Source organism: Hemitrygon akajei, chromosome 14 (assembly GCF_048418815.1).
Source record: "Hemitrygon akajei chromosome 14, sHemAka1.3, whole genome shotgun sequence".
Classification (NCBI taxonomy): Eukaryota; Metazoa; Chordata; class Chondrichthyes; order Myliobatiformes; family Dasyatidae; genus Hemitrygon; species Hemitrygon akajei.
Window position 1 is genome coordinate 40,651,177 of NC_133137.1, and position 18,946 is coordinate 40,670,122.

Below are 18,946 nucleotides of genomic sequence, written 5' to 3' on the forward strand. Positions count from 1 at the left end.
CTCACAGTCGAACGTGCTGTACTCGAGCTCACAGGGCGAAGCTCACAGTCGAACGTGCTGTACTCGAGCTCAGAGGGGCAAAGCTCACAGTCCAACGTGCTGTACTCGAGCTCACAGGGGCAAAGCTCACAGTCGAACGTGCTGTACTCGAGCTCACAGGGGCAAAGCTCACGGTCGAACGTGCTGTACTCGAGCTCACAGGGCGAAGCTCACAGTCGAACGTGCTGTACTCGAGCTTACAGGGGCGAAGCTCACAGTCGAACGTGCTGTACTCAAGCTCAGAGGGGCAAAGCTCACGGTCGAATGTGCTGTACTCGAGCTCAGAGGGGCAAAGCTCACGATCGAACGTGCTGTACTCGAGCTCACAGGGGCAAAGCTCACAGTCGAACGTGCTGTACTCGAGCTCAGAGGGGCAAAGCTCACAGTCGAACGTGCTGTACTCGAGCTCAGAGGGGCAAAGCTCACGGTCGAACGTGCTGTACTCGAGCTCAGAGGGGCAAAGCTCACGGTCGAACGTGCTGTACTCGAGCTCAGAGGGGCAAAGCTCACAGTCGAACGTGCTGTACTCGAGCTCACAGGGGCAAAGCTCACAGTCGAACGTACTGTACTCGAGCTCACAGGGCGAAGCTCATGGTCGAACGTGCTGTACTCGAGCTCACAGGGCGAAGCTCACAGTCGAACGTGCTGTACTCGAGCTCACAGGGCGAAGCTCACGGTCGAACGTGCTGTACTCGAGCTCACAGGAGTAAAGCTCACAGTCGAACGTGCTGTACTCGAGCTCACAGGGCGAATCTCACGGTCGAACGTGCTGTACTCGAGCTCACAGGGGCGAAGCTCATGGTCGAACGTGCTGTACTCGAGCTCACAGGGGCAAAGCTCACAGTCGAACCTGCTGTACTCGAGCTCAGAGCGGCAAAGCTCACAGTCGAACGTGCTGTACTCGAGCTCACAGGGCAAAGCTCACAGTCGAACGTGCTGTACTCGAGCTCAGAGGGGCAAAGCTCACAGTCGAACGTGCTGTACTCGAGCTCACAGGGGCAAAGCTCACGGTCGAACGTGCTGTACTCGAGCTCAGAGGGGCAAAGCTCACGGTCGAACGTGCTGTACTTGAGCTCACAGGGCGAAGCTCACAGTCGAACGTGCTGTACTTGAGCTCACAGGGCCAAGCTCACGGTCGAACGTGCTGTACTCGAGCTCACAGGTGCAAAGCTCACAGTCGAACGTGCTGTACTCGAGCTCAGAGGGGCAAAGCTCACGGTCGAACGTGCTGTACTCAAGCTCAGAGGGGCAAAGCTCACAGTCGAACGTGCTGTACTCGAGCTCACACGGGCAAAGCTCACAGTCGAACGTGCTGTACTCGAGCTCACACGGGCAAAGCTCACAGTCGAACGTGCTGTACTCGAGCTCACACGGGCAAAGCTCACGGTCGAACGTGCTGTACTCGAGCTCACAGGGCGAAGCTCACGGTCGAACGTGCTGTACTCGAGCTCACAGGTGCAAAGTTCACAGTCGAACGTGCTGTACTCGAGCTCAGAGGGGCGAAGCTCACAGTCGAACGTGCTGTACTCAAGCTCAGAGGGGCGAAGCTCACAGTCGAACGTGCTGTACTCGAGCTCAGAGGGGCAAAGCTCACGGTCGAACGTGCTGTACTCAAGCTCAGAGGGGCGAAGCTCACAGTCGAACGTGCTGTACTCGAGCTCACAGGGCGAAGCTCACAGTCGAACGTGCTGTACTCGAGCTCACAGGTGCAAAGCTCACAGTCGAACGTGCTGTACTCGAGCTCAGAGGGGCAAAGCTCACGGTCGAACGTGCTGTACTCGAGATCAGAGGGGCAAAGCTCACAGTCGAACGTGCTGTACTGGAGCTCACAGGGCGAAGCTCACAGTCGAACGTGCTGTACTCGAGCTCAGAGGGGCAAAGCTCACAGTCCAACGTGCTGTACTCGAGCTCACAGGGGCAAAGCTCACGGTCGAACGTGCTGTACTCGAGCTCACAGGGGCAAAGCTCACGGTCGAACGTGCTGTACTCGAGCTCACAGGGCGAAGCTCACAGTCGAACGTGCTGTACTCGAGCTCAGAGGGGCAAAACTCACAGTCGAACGTGCTGTACTCGAGCACAGAGGGGCAAAGCTCACGGTCGAACGTGCTGTACTCGAGCTCACAGGGGCTAAGCTCACGGTCGAACGTGCTGTACTCAAGCTCAGAGGGGCGAAGCTCACAGTCGAACGTGCTGTACTCGAGCTCACAGGGCGAAGCTCACAGTCGAACGTGCTGTACTCGAGCTCACAGGTGCAAAGCTCACGGTCGAACGTGCTGTACTCGAGCTCAGAGGGGCAAAGCTCACGGTCGAACGTGCTGTACTCGAGATCAGAGGGGCAAAGCTCACAGTCGAACGTGCTGTACTCGAGCTCACAGGGCGAAGCTCACAGTCGAACGTGCTGTACTCGAGCTCAGAGGGGCAAAGCTCACAGTCCAACGTGCTGTACTCGAGCTCACAGGGGCAAAGCTCACAGTCGAACGTGCTGTACTCGAGCTCACAGGGGCAAAGCTCACGGTCGAACGTGCTGTACTCGAGCTCACAGGGCGAAGCTCACAGTCGAACGTGCTGTACTCGAGCTCACAGGGCGAAGCTCACAGTCGAACGTGCTGTACTCGAGCTCACAGGGGCAAAGCTCACAGTCGAACGTGCTGTACTCGAGCTCACAGGGGCAAAGCTCACAGTCGAACGTGCTGTACTCGAGCTCACAGGGGCAAAGCTCACGGTCGAACGTGCTGTACTCGAGCTCACAGGGGCAAAGCTCACAGTCGAACGTGCTGTACTCGAACTCACAGGTGCAAAGCTCACAGTCGAACGTGCTGTACTCGAGATCAGAGGGGCAAAGCTCAAAGTCGAACGTGCTGTACTCGAGCTCACACGGGCAAAGCTCACAGTCGAACGTGCTGTACTCGAGCTCACAGGTGCAAAGCTCACAGTCGAACGTGCTGTACTCGAGATCAGAGGGGCAAAGCTCACAGTCGAACGTGCTGTACTCGAGCTCACAGGTGCAAAGCTCACAGTCGAACGTGCTGTACTCGAAATCAGAGGGGCAAAGCTCACAGTCTAACGTGCTGTACTCGAGCTCACAGGGGCAAAGCTCACAGTCGAACGTGCTGTACTCGAGCTCACAGGACGACGCTCACAGTCGAACGTGCTGTACTCGAGCTCACAGGACGACGCTCACAGTCGAACGTGCTGTACTCGAGCTCACAGGGCGAAGCTCACAGTCGAACGTGCTGTACTCGAGCTCACAGGGGCGAAGCTCACGGTCGAACGTGCTGTACTCGAGCTCACAGGGCGAAGCTCACGGTCGAACGTGCTGTACTCGAGCTCACAGGGGCAAAGCTCACGGTCGAACGTGCTGTACTCGAGCTCACAGGGGCAAAGCTCACAGTCGAACGTGCTGTACTCGAGCTCAGAGGGGCAAAGCTCACAGTCGAACGTGCTGTAGTCGAGCTCAGAGGGGCAAAGCTCACAGTCGAACGTGCTGTACACAAGCTCAGAGGGGCAAAGCTCACAGTCGAACGTGCTGTACTCGAGCTCACAGGGCGAAGCCCACAGTCGAACGGGCTGTACTCGAGCTCACAGGGGCGAAGCTCACAGTCGAACTTGCTGTACTCGAGCTCACAGGGCGAAGCTCACGGTCGAACGTGCTGTACTCGAGCTCAGAGGGGCAAAGCTCACAGTCGAACGTGCTGTACTCGAGCACAGAGGGGCAAAGCTCACAGTCGAACGTGCTGTACTCGAGCACAGAGGGGCAAAGCTCACAGTCGAACGTGCTGTACTCGAGCACAGAGGGGCAAAGCTCACAGTCGAACGTGCTGTACTCGAGCTCACAGGGTCAAAGCTCACAGTCGAACGTGCTGTACTTGAGCTCACAGGGTCAAAGCTCACGGTCGAACGTGCTGTACTCGAGCTCACAGGGTCAAAGCTCACGGTCGAACATGCTGTACTCGAGCTCACAGGGGCGAAGCTCACGGTCGAACGTGCTGTACTTGAGCTCACAGGTCGAAGCTCACAGTCGAACGTGCTGTACTCAAGCTCACAGGGGCGAAGCTCACGGTCGAACGTGCTGTACTCGAGCTCAGAGGGGCAAAGCTCACAGTCGAACGTGCTGTACTCGAGCTCAGAGGGGCGAAGCTCACGGTCGAACGTGCTGTACTCGAGCTCACAGGGCGAATCTCACGGTCGAACGTGCTGTACTCGAGCTCACAGGGCGAATCTCACGGTCGAACGTGCTGTACTCGAGCTCAGAGGGGCAAAGCTCACGGTCGAACGTGCTGTACTCGAGCTCACAGGTCGAAGCTCACAGTCGAACGTGCTGTACTCGAGCTCACAGGGGCGAAGCTCACGGTCGAACGTGCTGTACTCGAGCTCAGAGGGGCAAAGCTCACAGTCGAACGTGCTGTACTCGAGCTCAGAGGGGCGAAGCTCACGGTCGAACGTGCTGTACTCGAGCTCACAGGGCGAATCTCACGGTCGAACGTGCTGTACTCGAGCTCACAGGGCGAATCTCACGGTCGAACGTGCTGTACTCGAGCTCAGAGGGGCAAAGCTCACGGTCGAACGTGCTGTACTCGAGCTCACAGGGGCGAAGCTCACAGTCGAACGTGCTGTACTCGAGCTCAGAGGGGCGAAGCTCACAGTCGAACATGCTGTACTCGAGCTCACAGGGCAAAGCTCACAGTCGAACGTGCTGTACTCGAGCTCACAGGGCAAAGCTCACAGTCGAACGTGCTGTACTCGAGCTCACAGGGCGAAGCCCACAGTCGAACGTGCTGTACTCGAGCACAGAGGGGCAAAGCTCACAGTCGAACGTGCTGTACTCGAGCTCACAGGGCGAAGCTCACAGTCGAACGTGCTGTACTCGAACTCACAGGGGCGAAGCTCACAGTCGAACGTGCTGTACTCGAGCTCACAGGGCGAAGCTCACGGTCGAACGTGCTGTACTCGAGCTCACAGGTGCAAAGCTCACAGTCGAACGTTCTGTACTCGAGCTCACAGGGCGAAGCTCACAGTCGAACGTGCTGTACTCAAGCTCAGAGGGGCAAAGCTCACAGTCGAACGTGCTGTACTCGAGCTCACAGGGCGAAGCTCACAGTCGAACATGCTGTACTCGAGCTCACAGGGCAAAGCTCACGGTCGAACGTGCTGTACTCGAGCTCAGAGGGGCAAAGCTCACAGTCGAACGTGCTGTACTCGAGCTCACAGGGGCGAAGCTCACGGTCGAACGTGCTGTACTCGAGCTCAGAGGGGCAAAGCTCACGGTCGAACGTGCTGTACTCAAGCTCAGAGGGGCAAAGCTCACGATCGAACGTGCTGTACTCGAGCTCACAGGGGCAAAGCTCACAATCGAACGTGCTGTACTCGAGCTCAGAGGGGCAAAGCTCACGGTCGAATGTGCTGTACTCAAGCTCAGAGGGGCAAAGCTCACGGTCGAACGTGCTGTACTCGAGCTCACAGGGGCGAAGCTCACGGTCGAACGTGCTGTACTCGAGCTCACAGGTGCAAAGCTCACAGTCGAACGTGCTGTACTCGAGCTCAGAGGGGCAAAGCTCACAGTCGAACGTGCTGTACTCGAGCTCAGAGGGGCAAAGCTCACAGTCGAACTTGCTGTATTCGAGCTCACAGGTGCAATGCTCACAGTCGAACGTGCTGTACTCGAGCTCACAGGTGCAAAGCTGACAGTCGAACGTGCTGTACTCGAGCTCACAGGTGCAAAGCTCACAGTCGAACGTGCTGTACTCGAGCTCACAGGTGCAAAGCTCACAGTCGAACGTGCTGTACTCGAGCTCAGAGGGGCGAAGCTCACAGTCGAATGTGCTGTACACGAGCTCACAGGGCGAAGCTCACAGTCGAACGTGCTGTACTCGAGCTCACAGGGGCAAAGCTCACAGTCGAACGTGCTGTACTCGAGCTCACAGGTGCAAAGCTCACGGTCGAAGGTGCTGTACTCGAGCTCACAGGGTCAAAGCTCACAGTCGAACGTGCTGTACTCGAGCTCACAGGTGCAAAGCTCACAGTCGAACGTGCTGTTCTCGAGCTCAGAGGGGCGAAGCTCACAGTCGAATGTGCTGTTCTCGAGCTCACAGGGCGAAGCTCACAGTCGAACGTGCTGTACTCGAGCTCACAGGGCGAAGCTCACAGTCGAACGTGCTGTACTCGAGCTCACAGGGGCAAAGCTCACAGTCGAACGTGCTGTACTCGAGCTCACAGGGGCAAAGCTCACGGTCGAACGTGCTGTACTCAAGCTCAGAGGGGCAAAGCTCACGGTCGAACGTGCTGTACTCGAGCTCACAGGGTCAAAGCTCACAGTCGAACGTGCTGTACTCGAGCTCACAGGGCGAAGCTCACAGTCGAACGTGCTGTACTCGAGCTTACAGGGGCGAAGCTCACAGTCGAACGTGCTGTACTCAAGCTCAGAGGGGCAAAGCTCACGGTCGAATGTGCTGTACTCGAGCTCAGAGGGGCAAAGCTCACGATCGAACGTGCTGTACTCGAGCTCACAGGGGCAAAGCTCACAGTCGAACGTGCTGTACTCGAGCTCAGAGGGGCAAAGCTCACAGTCGAACGTGCTGTACTCGAGCTCAGAGGGGCAAAGCTCACGGTCGAACGTGCTGTACTCGAGCTCAGAGGGGCAAAGCTCACGGTCGAACGTGCTGTACTCGAGCTCAGAGGGGCAAAGCTCACAGTCGAACGTGCTGTACTCGAGCTCACAGGGGCAAAGCTCACAGTCGAACGTACTGTACTCGAGCTCACAGGGCGAAGCTCATGGTCGAACGTGCTGTACTCGAGCTCACAGGGCGAAGCTCACAGTCGAACGTGCTGTACTCGAGCTCACAGGGCGAAGCTCACGGTCGAACGTGCTGTACTCGAGCTCACAGGAGTAAAGCTCACAGTCGAACGTGCTGTACTCGAGCTCACAGGGCGAATCTCACGGTCGAACGTGCTGTACTCGAGCTCACAGGGGCGAAGCTCATGGTCGAACGTGCTGTACTCGAGCTCACAGGGGCAAAGCTCACAGTCGAACGTGCTGTACTCGAGCTCAGAGCGGCAAAGCTCACAGTCGAACGTGCTGTACTCGAGCTCACAGGGCAAAGCTCACAGTCGAACGTGCTGTACTCGAGCTCAGAGGGGCAAAGCTCACAGTCGAACGTGCTGTACTCGAGCTCACAGGGGCAAAGCTCACGGTCGAACGTGCTGTACTCGAGCTCAGAGGGGCAAAGCTCACGGTCGAACGTGCTGTACTTGAGCTCACAGGGCGAAGCTCACAGTCGAACGTGCTGTACTTGAGCTCACAGGGCCAAGCTCACGGTCGAACGTGCTGTACTCGAGCTCACAGGTGCAAAGCTCACAGTCGAACGTGCTGTACTCGAGCTCAGAGGGGCAAAGCTCACGGTCGAACGTGCTGTACTCAAGCTCAGAGGGGCAAAGCTCACAGTCGAACGTGCTGTACTCGAGCTCACACGGGCAAAGCTCACAGTCGAACGTGCTGTACTCGAGCTCACACGGGCAAAGCTCACAGTCGAACGTGCTGTACTCGAGCTCACACGGGCAAAGCTCACGGTCGAACGTGCTGTACTCGAGCTCACAGGGCGAAGCTCACGGTCGAACGTGCTGTACTCGAGCTCACAGGTGCAAAGTTCACAGTCGAACGTGCTGTACTCGAGCTCAGAGGGGCGAAGCTCACGGTCGAACGTGCTGTACTCAAGCTCAGAGGGGCGAAGCTCACAGTCGAACGTGCTGTACTCGAGCTCAGAGGGGCAAAGCTCACGGTCGAACGTGCTGTACTCAAGCTCAGAGGGGCGAAGCTCACAGTCGAACGTGCTGTACTCGAGCTCACAGGGCGAAGCTCACAGTCGAACGTGCTGTACTCGAGCTCACAGGTGCAAAGCTCACAGTCGAACGTGCTGTACTCGAGCTCAGAGGGGCAAAGCTCACGGTCGAACGTGCTGTACTCGAGATCAGAGGGGCAAAGCTCACAGTCGAACGTGCTGTACTCGAGCTCACAGGGCGAAGCTCACAGTCGAACGTGCTGTACTCGAGCTCAGAGGGGCAAAGCTCACAGTCCAACGTGCTGTACTCGAGCTCACAGGGGCAAAGCTCACGGTCGAACGTGCTGTACTCGAGCTCACAGGGGCAAAGCTCACGGTCGAACGTGCTGTACTCGAGCTCACAGGGCGAAGCTCACAGTCGAACGTGCTGTACTCGAGCTCAGAGGGGCAAAACTCACAGTCGAACGTGCTGTACTCGAGCACAGAGGGGCAAAGCTCACGGTCGAACGTGCTGTACTCGAGCTCACAGGGGCTAAGCTCACGGTCGAACGTGCTGTACTCAAGCTCAGAGGGGCGAAGCTCACAGTCGAACGTGCTGTACTCGAGCTCACAGGGCGAAGCTCACAGTCGAACGTGCTGTACTCGAGCTCACAGGTGCAAAGCTCACGGTCGAACGTGCTGTACTCGAGCTCAGAGGGGCAAAGCTCACGGTCGAACGTGCTGTACTCGAGATCAGAGGGGCAAAGCTCACAGTCGAACGTGCTGTACTCGAGCTCACAGGGCGAAGCTCACAGTCGAACGTGCTGTACTCGAGCTCAGAGGGGCAAAGCTCACAGTCCAACGTGCTGTACTCGAGCTCACAGGGGCAAAGCTCACAGTCGAACGTGCTGTACTCGAGCTCACAGGGGCAAAGCTCACGGTCGAACGTGCTGTACTCGAGCTCACAGGGCGAAGCTCACAGTCGAACGTGCTGTACTCGAGCTCACAGGGCGAAGCTCACAGTCGAACGTGCTGTACTCGAGCTCACAGGGGCAAAGCTCACAGTCGAACGTGCTGTACTCGAGCTCACAGGGGCAAAGCTCACAGTCGAACGTGCTGTACTCGAGCTCACAGGGGCAAAGCTCACGGTCGAACGTGCTGTACTCGAGCTCACAGGGGCAAAGCTCACAGTCGAACGTGCTGTACTCGAACTCACAGGTGCAAAGCTCACAGTCGAACGTGCTGTACTCGAGATCAGAGGGGCAAAGCTCAAAGTCGAACGTGCTGTACTCGAGCTCACAGGGGCAAAGCTCACAGTCGAACGTGCTGTACTCGAGCTCACAGGTGCAAAGCTCACAGTCGAACGTGCTGTACTCGAGATCAGAGGGGCAAAGCTCACAGTCAAACGTGCTGTACTCGAGCTCACAGGTGCAAAGCTCACAGTCGAACGTGCTGTACTCGAAATCAGAGGGGCAAAGCTCACAGTCGAACGTGCTGTACTCGAGCTCACAGGGGCAAAGCTCACAGTCGAACGTGCTGTACTCGAGCTCACAGGACGACGCTCACAGTCGAACGTGCTGTACTCGAGCTCACAGGACGACGCTCACAGTCGAACGTGCTGTACTCGAGCTCACAGGGCGAAGCTCACAGTCGAACGTGCTGTACTCGAGCTCACAGGGGCGAAGCTCACGGTCGAACGTGCTGTACTCGAGCTCACAGGGCGAAGCTCACGGTCGAACGTGCTGTACTCGAGCTCACAGGGGCAAAGCTCACGGTCGAACGTGCTGTACTCGAGCTCACAGGGGCAAAGCTCACAGTCGAACGTGCTGTACTCGAGCTCAGAGGGGCAAAGCTCACAGTCGAACGTGCTGTAGTCGAGCTCAGAGGGGCAAAGCTCACAGTCGAACGTGCTGTACACAAGCTCAGAGGGGCAAAGCTCACAGTCGAACGTGCTGTACTCGAGCTCACAGGGCGAAGCCCACAGTCGAACGGGCTGTACTCGAGCTCACAGGGGCGAAGCTCACAGTCGAACTTGCTGTACTCGAGCTCACAGGGCGAAGCTCACGGTCGAACGTGCTGTACTCGAGCTCAGAGGGGCAAAGCTCACAGTCGAACGTGCTGTACTCGAGCACAGAGGGGCAAAGCTCACAGTCGAACGTGCTGTACTCGAGCACAGAGGGGCAAAGCTCACAGTCGAACGTGCTGTACTCGAGCACAGAGGGGCAAAGCTCACAGTCGAACGTGCTGTACTCGAGCTCACAGGGTCAAAGCTCACAGTCGAACGTGCTGTACTTGAGCTCACAGGGTCAAAGCTCACGGTCGAACGTGCTGTACTCGAGCTCACAGGGTCAAAGCTCACGGTCGAACATGCTGTACTCGAGCTCACAGGGGCGAAGCTCACGGTCGAACGTGCTGTACTTGAGCTCACAGGTCGAAGCTCACAGTCGAACGTGCTGTACTCAAGCTCACAGGGGCGAAGCTCACGGTCGAACGTGCTGTACTCGAGCTCAGAGGGGCAAAGCTCACAGTCGAACGTGCTGTACTCGAGCTCAGAGGGGCGAAGCTCACGGTCGAACGTGCTGTACTCGAGCTCACAGGGCGAATCTCACGGTCGAACGTGCTGTACCCGAGCTCACAGGGCGAATCTCACGGTCGAACGTGCTGTACTCGAGCTCAGAGGGGCAAAGCTCACGGTCGAACGTGCTGTACTCGAGCTCACAGGTCGAAGCTCACAGTCGAACGTGCTGTACTCGAGCTCACAGGGGCGAAGCTCACGGTCGAACGTGCTGTACTCGAGCTCAGAGGGGCAAAGCTCACAGTCGAACGTGCTGTACTCGAGCTCAGAGGGGCGAAGCTCACGGTCGAACGTGCTGTACTCGAGCTCACAGGGCGAATCTCACGGTCGAACGTGCTGTACTCGAGCTCACAGGGCGAATCTCACGGTCGAACGTGCTGTACTCGAGCTCAGAGGGGCAAAGCTCACGGTCGAACGTGCTGTACTCGAGCTCACAGGGGCGAAGCTCACAGTCGAACGTGCTGTACTCGAGCTCAGAGGGGCGAAGCTCACAGTCGAACATGCTGTACTCGAGCTCACAGGGCAAAGCTCACAGTCGAACGTGCTGTACTCGAGCTCACAGGGCAAAGCTCACAGTCGAACGTGCTGTACTCGAGCTCACAGGGCGAAGCTCACAGTCGAACGTGCTGTACTCGAGCACAGAGGGGCAAAGCTCACAGTCGAACGTGCTGTACTCGAGCTCACAGGGCGAAGCTCACAGTCGAACGTGCTGTACTCGAGCTCACAGGGGCGAAGCTCACAGTCGAACGTGCTGTACTCGAGCTCACAGGGCGAAGCTCACGGTCGAACGTGCTGTACTCGAGCTCACAGGTGCAAAGCTCACAGTCGAACGTTCTGTACTCGAGCTCACAGGGCGAAGCTCACAGTCGAACGTGCTGTACTCAAGCTCAGAGGGGCAAAGCTCACAGTCGAACGTGCTGTACTCGAGCTCACAGGGCGAAGCTCACAGTCGAACATGCTGTACTCGAGCTCACAGGGCAAAGCTCACGGTCGAACGTGCTGTACTCGAGCTCAGAGGGGCAAAGCTCACAGTCGAACGTGCTGTACTCGAGCTCACAGGGGCGAAGCTCACGGTCGGACGTGCTGTACTCGAGCTCAGAGGGGCAAAGCTCACGGTCGAACGTGCTGTACTCAAGCTCAGAGGGGCAAAGCTCACGATCGAACGTGCTGTACTCGAGCTCACAGGGGCAAAGCTCACAATCGAACGTGCTGTACTCGAGCTCAGAGGGGCAAAGCTCACGGTCGAATGTGCTGTACTCAAGCTCAGAGGGGCAAAGCTCACGGTCGAACGTGCTGTACTCGAGCTCACAGGGGCGAAGCTCACGGTCGAACGTGCTGTACTCGAGCTCACAGGTGCAAAGCTCACAGTCGAACGTGCTGTACTCGAGCTCAGAGGGGCAAAGCTCACAGTCGAACGTGCTGTACTCGAGCTCAGAGGGGCAAAGCTCACAGTCGAACGTGCTGTATTCGAGCTCACAGGTGCAATGCTCACAGTCGAACGTGCTGTACTCGAGCTCACAGGTGCAAAGCTGACAGTCGAACGTGCTGTACTCGAGCTCACAGGTGCAAAGCTCACAGTCGAACGTGCTGTACTCGAGCTCACAGGTGCAAAGCTCACAGTCGAACGTGCTGTACTCGAGCTCAGAGGGGCGAAGCTCACAGTCGAATGTGCTGTACTCGAGCTCACAGGGCGAAGCTCACAGTCGAACGTGCTGTACTCGAGCTCACAGGGGCAAAGCTCACAGTCGAACGTGCTGTACTCGAGCTCACAGGTGCAAAGCTCACGGTCGAACGTGCTGTACTCGAGCTCACAGGGTCAAAGCTCACAGTCGAACGTGCTGTACTCGAGCTCACAGGTGCAAAGCTCACAGTCGAACGTGCTGTTCTCGAGCTCAGAGGGGCGAAGCTCACAGTCGAACGTGCTGTTCTCGAGCTCACAGGGCGAAGCTCACAGTCGAACGTGCTGTACTCGAGCTCACAGGGCGAAGCTCACAGTCGAACGTGCTGTACTCGAGCTCACAGGGGCGAAGCTCACAGTCGAATGAGCTGTACTCGAGCTCACAGGGCGAAGCTCACAGTCGAACGTGCTGTACTCGAGCTCACACGGGCAAAGCTCACAGTCGAACGTGCTGTACTCGAGCTCACAGGGGCAAAGCTCACAGTCGATCGTGCTGTACTCGAGCTCACAGGTGCAAAGCTCACAGTCGAACGTGCTGTACTCGAGCTCACAGGACGACGCTCACAGTCGAACGTGCTGTACTCGAGCTCACACGGGCAAAGCTCACAGTCGAACGTGCTGTACTCGAGCTCACAGGGGCAAAGCTCACAGTCGAACGTGCTGTACTCGAGCTCACAGGTGCAAAGCTCACAGTCGAACGTGCTGTACTCGAGCTCACAGGACGACGCTCACAGTCGAACGTGCTGTACTCGAGCTCACAGGGCGAAGCTCACAGTCGAACGTGCTGTACTCGAGCTCACAGGGCGAAGCTCACGGTCGAACGTGCTATACTCGAGCTCACAGGGGCGAAGCTCACGGTCGAACGTGCTGTACTCGAGCTCACAGGTCGAAGCTCACAGTCGAACGTGCTGTACTCAAGCTCACAGGGGCGAAGCTCACGGTCGAACGTGCTGTACTCGAGCTCAGAGGGGCAAAGCTCACAGTCGAACGTGCTGTACTCGAGCTCAGAGGGGCGAAGCTCACGGTCGAACGTGCTGTACTTGAGCTCACAGGTCGAAGCTCACAGTCGAACGTGCTGTACTCAAGCTCACAGGGGCGAAGCTCACGGTCGAACGTGCTGTACTCGAGCTCAGAGGGGCAAAGCTCACAGTCGAACGTGCTGTACTCGAGCTCAGAGGGGCGAAGCTCACGGTCGAACGTGCTGTACTCGAGCTCACAGGGCGAATCTCACGGTCGAACGTGCTGTACTCGAGCTCACAGGGCGAATCTCACGGTCGAACGTGCTGTACTCGAGCTCAGAGGGGCAAAGCTCACGGTCGAACGTGCTGTACTCGAGCTCACAGGTCGAAGCTCACAGTCGAACGTGCTGTACTCGAGCTCACAGGGGCGAAGCTCACGGTCGAACGTGCTGTACTCGAGCTCAGAGGGGCAAAGCTCACAGTCGAACGTGCTGTACTCGAGCTCAGAGGGGCGAAGCTCACGGTCGAACGTGCTGTACTCGAGCTCACAGGGCGAATCTCACGGTCGAACGTGCTGTACTCGAGCTCACAGGGCGAATCTCACGGTCGAACGTGCTGTACTCGAGCTCAGAGGGGCAAAGCTCACGGTCGAACGTGCTGTACTCGAGTTCACAGGGGCGAAGCTCACAGTCGAACGTGCTGTACTCGAGCTCAGAGGGGCGAAGCTCACAGTCGAACGTGCTGTACTCGAGCTCACAGGGCGAAGCTCACAGTCGAACGTGCTGTACTCGAGCTCACAGGGGCGAAGCTCACAGTCGAACGTGCTGTACTCGAGCTCACAGGGCGAAGCTCACGGTCGAACGTGCTGTACTCGAGCTCACAGGTGCAAAGCTCACAGTCGAACGTTCTGTACTCGAGCTCACAGGGCGAAGCTCACAGTCGAACGTGCTGTACTCAAGCTCAGAGGGGCAAAGCTCACAGTCGAACGTGCTGTACTCGAGCTCACAGGGCGAAGCTCACAGTCGAACATGCTGTACTCGAGCTCACAGGGCAAAGCTCACGGTCGAACGTGCTGTACTCGAGCTCAGAGGGGCAAAGCTCACAGTCGAACGTGCTGTACTCGAGCTCACAGGGGCGAAGCTCACGGTCGAACGTGCTGTACTCGAGCTCAGAGGGGCAAAGCTCACGGTCGAACGTGCTGTACTCAAGCTCAGAGGGGCAAAGCTCACGATCGAACGTGCTGTACTCGAGCTCACAGGGGCAAAGCTCACAATCGAACGTGCTGTACTCGAGCTCAGAGGGGCAAAGCTCACGGTCGAATGTGCTGTACTCAAGCTCAGAGGGGCAAAGCTCACGGTCGAACGTGCTGTACTCGAGCTCACAGGGGCGAAGCTCACGGTCGAACGTGCTGTACTCGAGCTCACAGGTGCAAAGCTCACAGTCGAACGTGCTGTACTCGAGCTCAGAGGGGCAAAGCTCACAGTCGAACGTGCTGTACTCGAGCTCAGAGGGGCAAAGCTCACAGTCGAACGTGCTGTATTCGAGCTCACAGGTGCAATGCTCACAGTCGAACGTGCTGTACTCGAGCTCACAGGTGCAAAGCTGACAGTCGAACGTGCTGTACTCGAGCTCACAGGTGCAAAGCTCACAGTCGAACGTGCTGTACTCGAGCTCACAGGTGCAAAGCTCACAGTCGAACGTGCTGTACTCGAGCTCAGAGGGGCGAAGCTCACAGTCGAATGTGCTGTACTCGAGCTCACAGGGCGAAGCTCACAGTCGAACGTGCTGTACTCGAGCTCACAGGGGCAAAGCTCACAGTCGAACGTGCTGTACTCGAGCTCACAGGTGCAAAGCTCACGGTCGAACGTGCTGTACTCGAGCTCACAGGGTCAAAGCTCACAGTCGAACGTGCTGTACTCGAGCTCACAGGTGCAAAGCTCACAGTCGAACGTGCTTTTCTCGAGCTCAGAGGGGCGAAGCTCACAGTCGAATGTGCTGTTCTCGAGCTCACAGGGCGAAGCTCACAGTCGAACGTGCTGTACTCGAGCTCACAGGGCGAAGCTCACAGTCGAACGTGCTGTACTCGAGCTCACAGGGGCGAAGCTCACAGTCGAATGTGCTGTACTCGAGCTCACAGGGCGAAGCTCACAGTCGAACGTGCTGTACTCGAGCTCACACGGGCAAAGCTCACAGTCGAACGTGCTGTACTCGAGCTCACAGGGGCAAAGCTCACAGTCGATCGTGCTGTACTCGAGCTCACAGGTGCGAAGCTCACAGTCGAACGTGCTGTACTCGAGCTCAGAGGGGCAAAGCTCACAGTCGAACGTGCTGTACTCGAGCTCAGAGGGGCGAAGCTCACAGTCGAATGTGCTGTACTCGAGCTCACAGGGCGAAGCTCACAGTCGAACGTGCTGTACTCGAGCTCAGAGGGGCAAAGCTCACAGTCGAACGTGCTGTACTCGAGCTCACAGGACGACGCTCACAGTCGAACGTGCTGTACTCGAGCTCACAGGGCGAAGCTCACAGTCGAACGTGCTGTACTCGAGCTCACAGGGCGAAGCTCACGGTCGAACGTGCTATACTCGAGCTCACAGGGGCGAAGCTCACGGTCGAACGTGCTGTACTCGAGCTCACAGGGCGAAGCTCACGGTCGAACGTGCTGTACTCGAGCTCACAGGTGCAAAGCTCACAGTCGAATGTGCTGTACTCGAGCTCACAGGGGCAAAGCTCACAGTCGAACGTGCTGTACTCGAGCTCACAGGGTGAAGCTCACAGTCGAACGTGCTGTACTCGAGCTCACAGGGCGAAGCTCACGGTCGAACGTGCTGTACTCGAGCTCACAGGGGCGAAGCTCACGGTCGAACGTGCTGTACTTGAGCTCACAGGGGCAAAGCTCACAGTCGAACGTGCTGTACTCGAGCTCACAGGGGCGAAGCTCACGGTCGAACGTGCTGTACTCGAGCTCACAGGGCGAAGCTCACAGTCGAACGTGCTGTACTCGAGCTCACAGGGTGAAGCTCACAGTCGAACGTGCTGTACTCGAGCTCACAGGTGCAAAGCTCACAGTCGAACGTGCTGTACTCGAGCTCACAGGTGCAAAGCTCACAGTCGAACGTGCTGTACTCGAGCTCACAGGGGCGAAGCTCACAGTCGAACGTGCTGTACTCGAGCTCACTGGGGCGAAGCTCACAGTCGAACGTGCTGTACTCGAGATCAGAGGGGCAAAGCTCACGGTCGAACGTGCTGTACTCGAGCTCACAGGTGCGAAGCTCACAGTCGAACGTGCTGTACTCGAGCTCAGAGGGGCAAAGCTCACAGTCGAACGTGCTGTACTCGAGCTCAGAGGGGCGAAGCTCACAGTCGAATGTGCTGTACTCGAGCTCACAGGGCGAAGCTCACAGTCGAACGTGCTGTACTCGAGCTCAGAGGGGCAAAGCTCACGGTCGAACGTGCTGTACTCGAGCTCACAGGTGCGAAGCTCACAGTCGAACGTGCTGTACTCGAGCTCAGAGGGGCAAAGCTCACAGTCGAACGTGCTGTACTCGAGCTCAGAGGGGCGAAGCTCACAGTCGAATGTGCTGTACTCGAGCTCACAGGGCGAAGCTCACAGTCGAACGTGCTGTACTCGAGCTCAGAGGGGCAAAGCTCACAGTCGAACGTGCTGTACTCGAGCTCACAGGGGCAAAGCTCACAGTCGAACTTGCTGTACTCGAGCTCAGAGGGGCAAAGCTCACAGTCGAACGTGCTGTACTCGAGCTCACAGGGGCTAAGCTCACAGTCGAACGTGCTGTACTCGAGCTCACAGGTTCAAAGCTCACAGTCGAACGTGCTGTACTCGAGCTCACAGGGCGAAGCTCACGGTCGAACGTGCTGTACTCGAGCTCACAGGGCGAAGCTCACAGTCGAACGTGCTGTACTCGAGCTCACAGGGCGAAGCTCACAGTCGAACGTGCTGTACTCGAGCTCACAGGTGCAAAGCTCACAGTCGAACGTGCTGTACTCGAGCTCACAGGTGCAAAGCTCACAGTCGAACGTGCTGTACTCGAGCTCACAGGGGCGAAGCTCACAGTCGAACGTGCTGTACTCGAGCTCACTGGGGCGAAGCTCATAGTCGAACGTGCTGTACTCGAGATCAGAGGGGCAAAGCTCACGGTCGAACGTGCTGTACTCGAGCTCACAGGTGCGAAGCTCACATTCGAACGTGCTGTACTCGAGCTCAGAGGGGCAAAGCTCACGGTCGAACGTGCTGTACTCGAGCTCAGAGGGGCGAAGCTCACAGTCGAATGTGCTGTATTCGAGCTCAGAGGGGCAAAGCTCACAGTCGAACGTGCTGTACTCGAGCTCACAGGGGCAAAGCTCACAGTCGAACGTGCTGTACTCGAGCTCAGAGGGGCAAAGCTCACAGTCGAACGTGCTGTACTCGAGCTCACAGGGGCGAAGCTCACAGTCGAACGTGCTGTACTCGAGCTCACAGGTTCAAAGCTCACAGTCGAACGTGCTGTACTCGAGCTCACAGGGCGAAGCTGACAGCTGAAAAGGGCAAGAGGCTGCCAAACGCCTTTGACCAATTTCTCACGCACTGTGCCGACCGCGCAGTCCGACGTGTCTGTGGTGAGAGTGTTTGGCATGTCTGGGAGCGAGATCGCCAGTAGCATTGCATTAGACAATGTGTGCTTCGTGTCCGAGAATTCCTTAGACCTTCCCTCCATCCAGCCTCTTTGCCCTTAAGGCCCTTGTCGAGAGGGTGTACATGAGTTCAGTCGCTTCGGGTACAAAATGGTGATAAAAGTTCACCATGCCCATAAACTCCTGCAGGGCCTTAATAGTGACTGGCCGAAGGAAGCACTTAATGGCCTCAAATTCAGCGGCAGGGGAACTGCCCTGATGCATTGACACGGTATCCAAGGAAATCCACCATGGTCAGTCCAAACTGGGGCACTTTGCCAGGTTGACAATAAGACCGTGCTGACTAAGGCATTCGAAAAGGATTCTCAAGTCAGAATCAGAATCAGGTTTATTATCACTGGCATGTGATGTGAAATTTGTTGACTTATAGCAGGATTTCAATGTAATACATAATATAGGAGTTAAAATAAAATAATAGTAATAATAATAATAAATCTTATTCAGTATACACTATACAGTATACGTATATTGAATAGATTAAAAATAGTGCAAAAAGCTAAGATACTATATATTAAAAAAACAAATGAGGTAGTGTCCAAGGGTTCAATGTCAGAATCAGGTTTATTATCACTGGCATGAGACATGAAATTTGTTAACTTAGAAGCAGCAGTTCAATGCAATACATAATCTAGCAGAGAAAAAATAATATATTAAATAAAGTATAATAAATAAATAAACAAATAAATTAGTTACATATACTGAATAGATTTTTTTAAAAGTTCAAAAACTGTATATTTAAAAAGTGAGGTAGTGTCCGAAGCTTCAATGTTCATTTAGGAATCAGATGGTGGAGGGGACGAAGCTGTTCCTGAATCTCTGAGTGTGTGCCTTCAGGCTTCTGTATCTCCTTCCTGATGGTAACAGTGAGAAAAGGGCATGTCCTGGGTGCTGGAGGTCCTTACTAATGGACGCTGCCTTTCTGAGACAACACTCCTTGAAAATGTCTTGGGTACTTTGTAGGCTAGTGCCCAAGATGGAGCTGACTAGATTTACTACCCTCTGCAGCTTCTTTCAGTCCTGTGCAGTAGCCTGTCCATACCAGTCAGTGATGTAGTCTGTCAGAATGCTCTCCACTATAGAAGTTTTTGAATGTATTTGTTGACATGCCAAATCTCTTGAAACTCCTAATAAAGAATAGCTGCTGTCTTGCCTTCTTTATAACTACATCGATATGTTGGGACCCTGGCACAGGTTATTGTGAGCACACGGTCATGAAAGACAAGAACTCCATTTATAAATCATCATCTGATGAGATTCA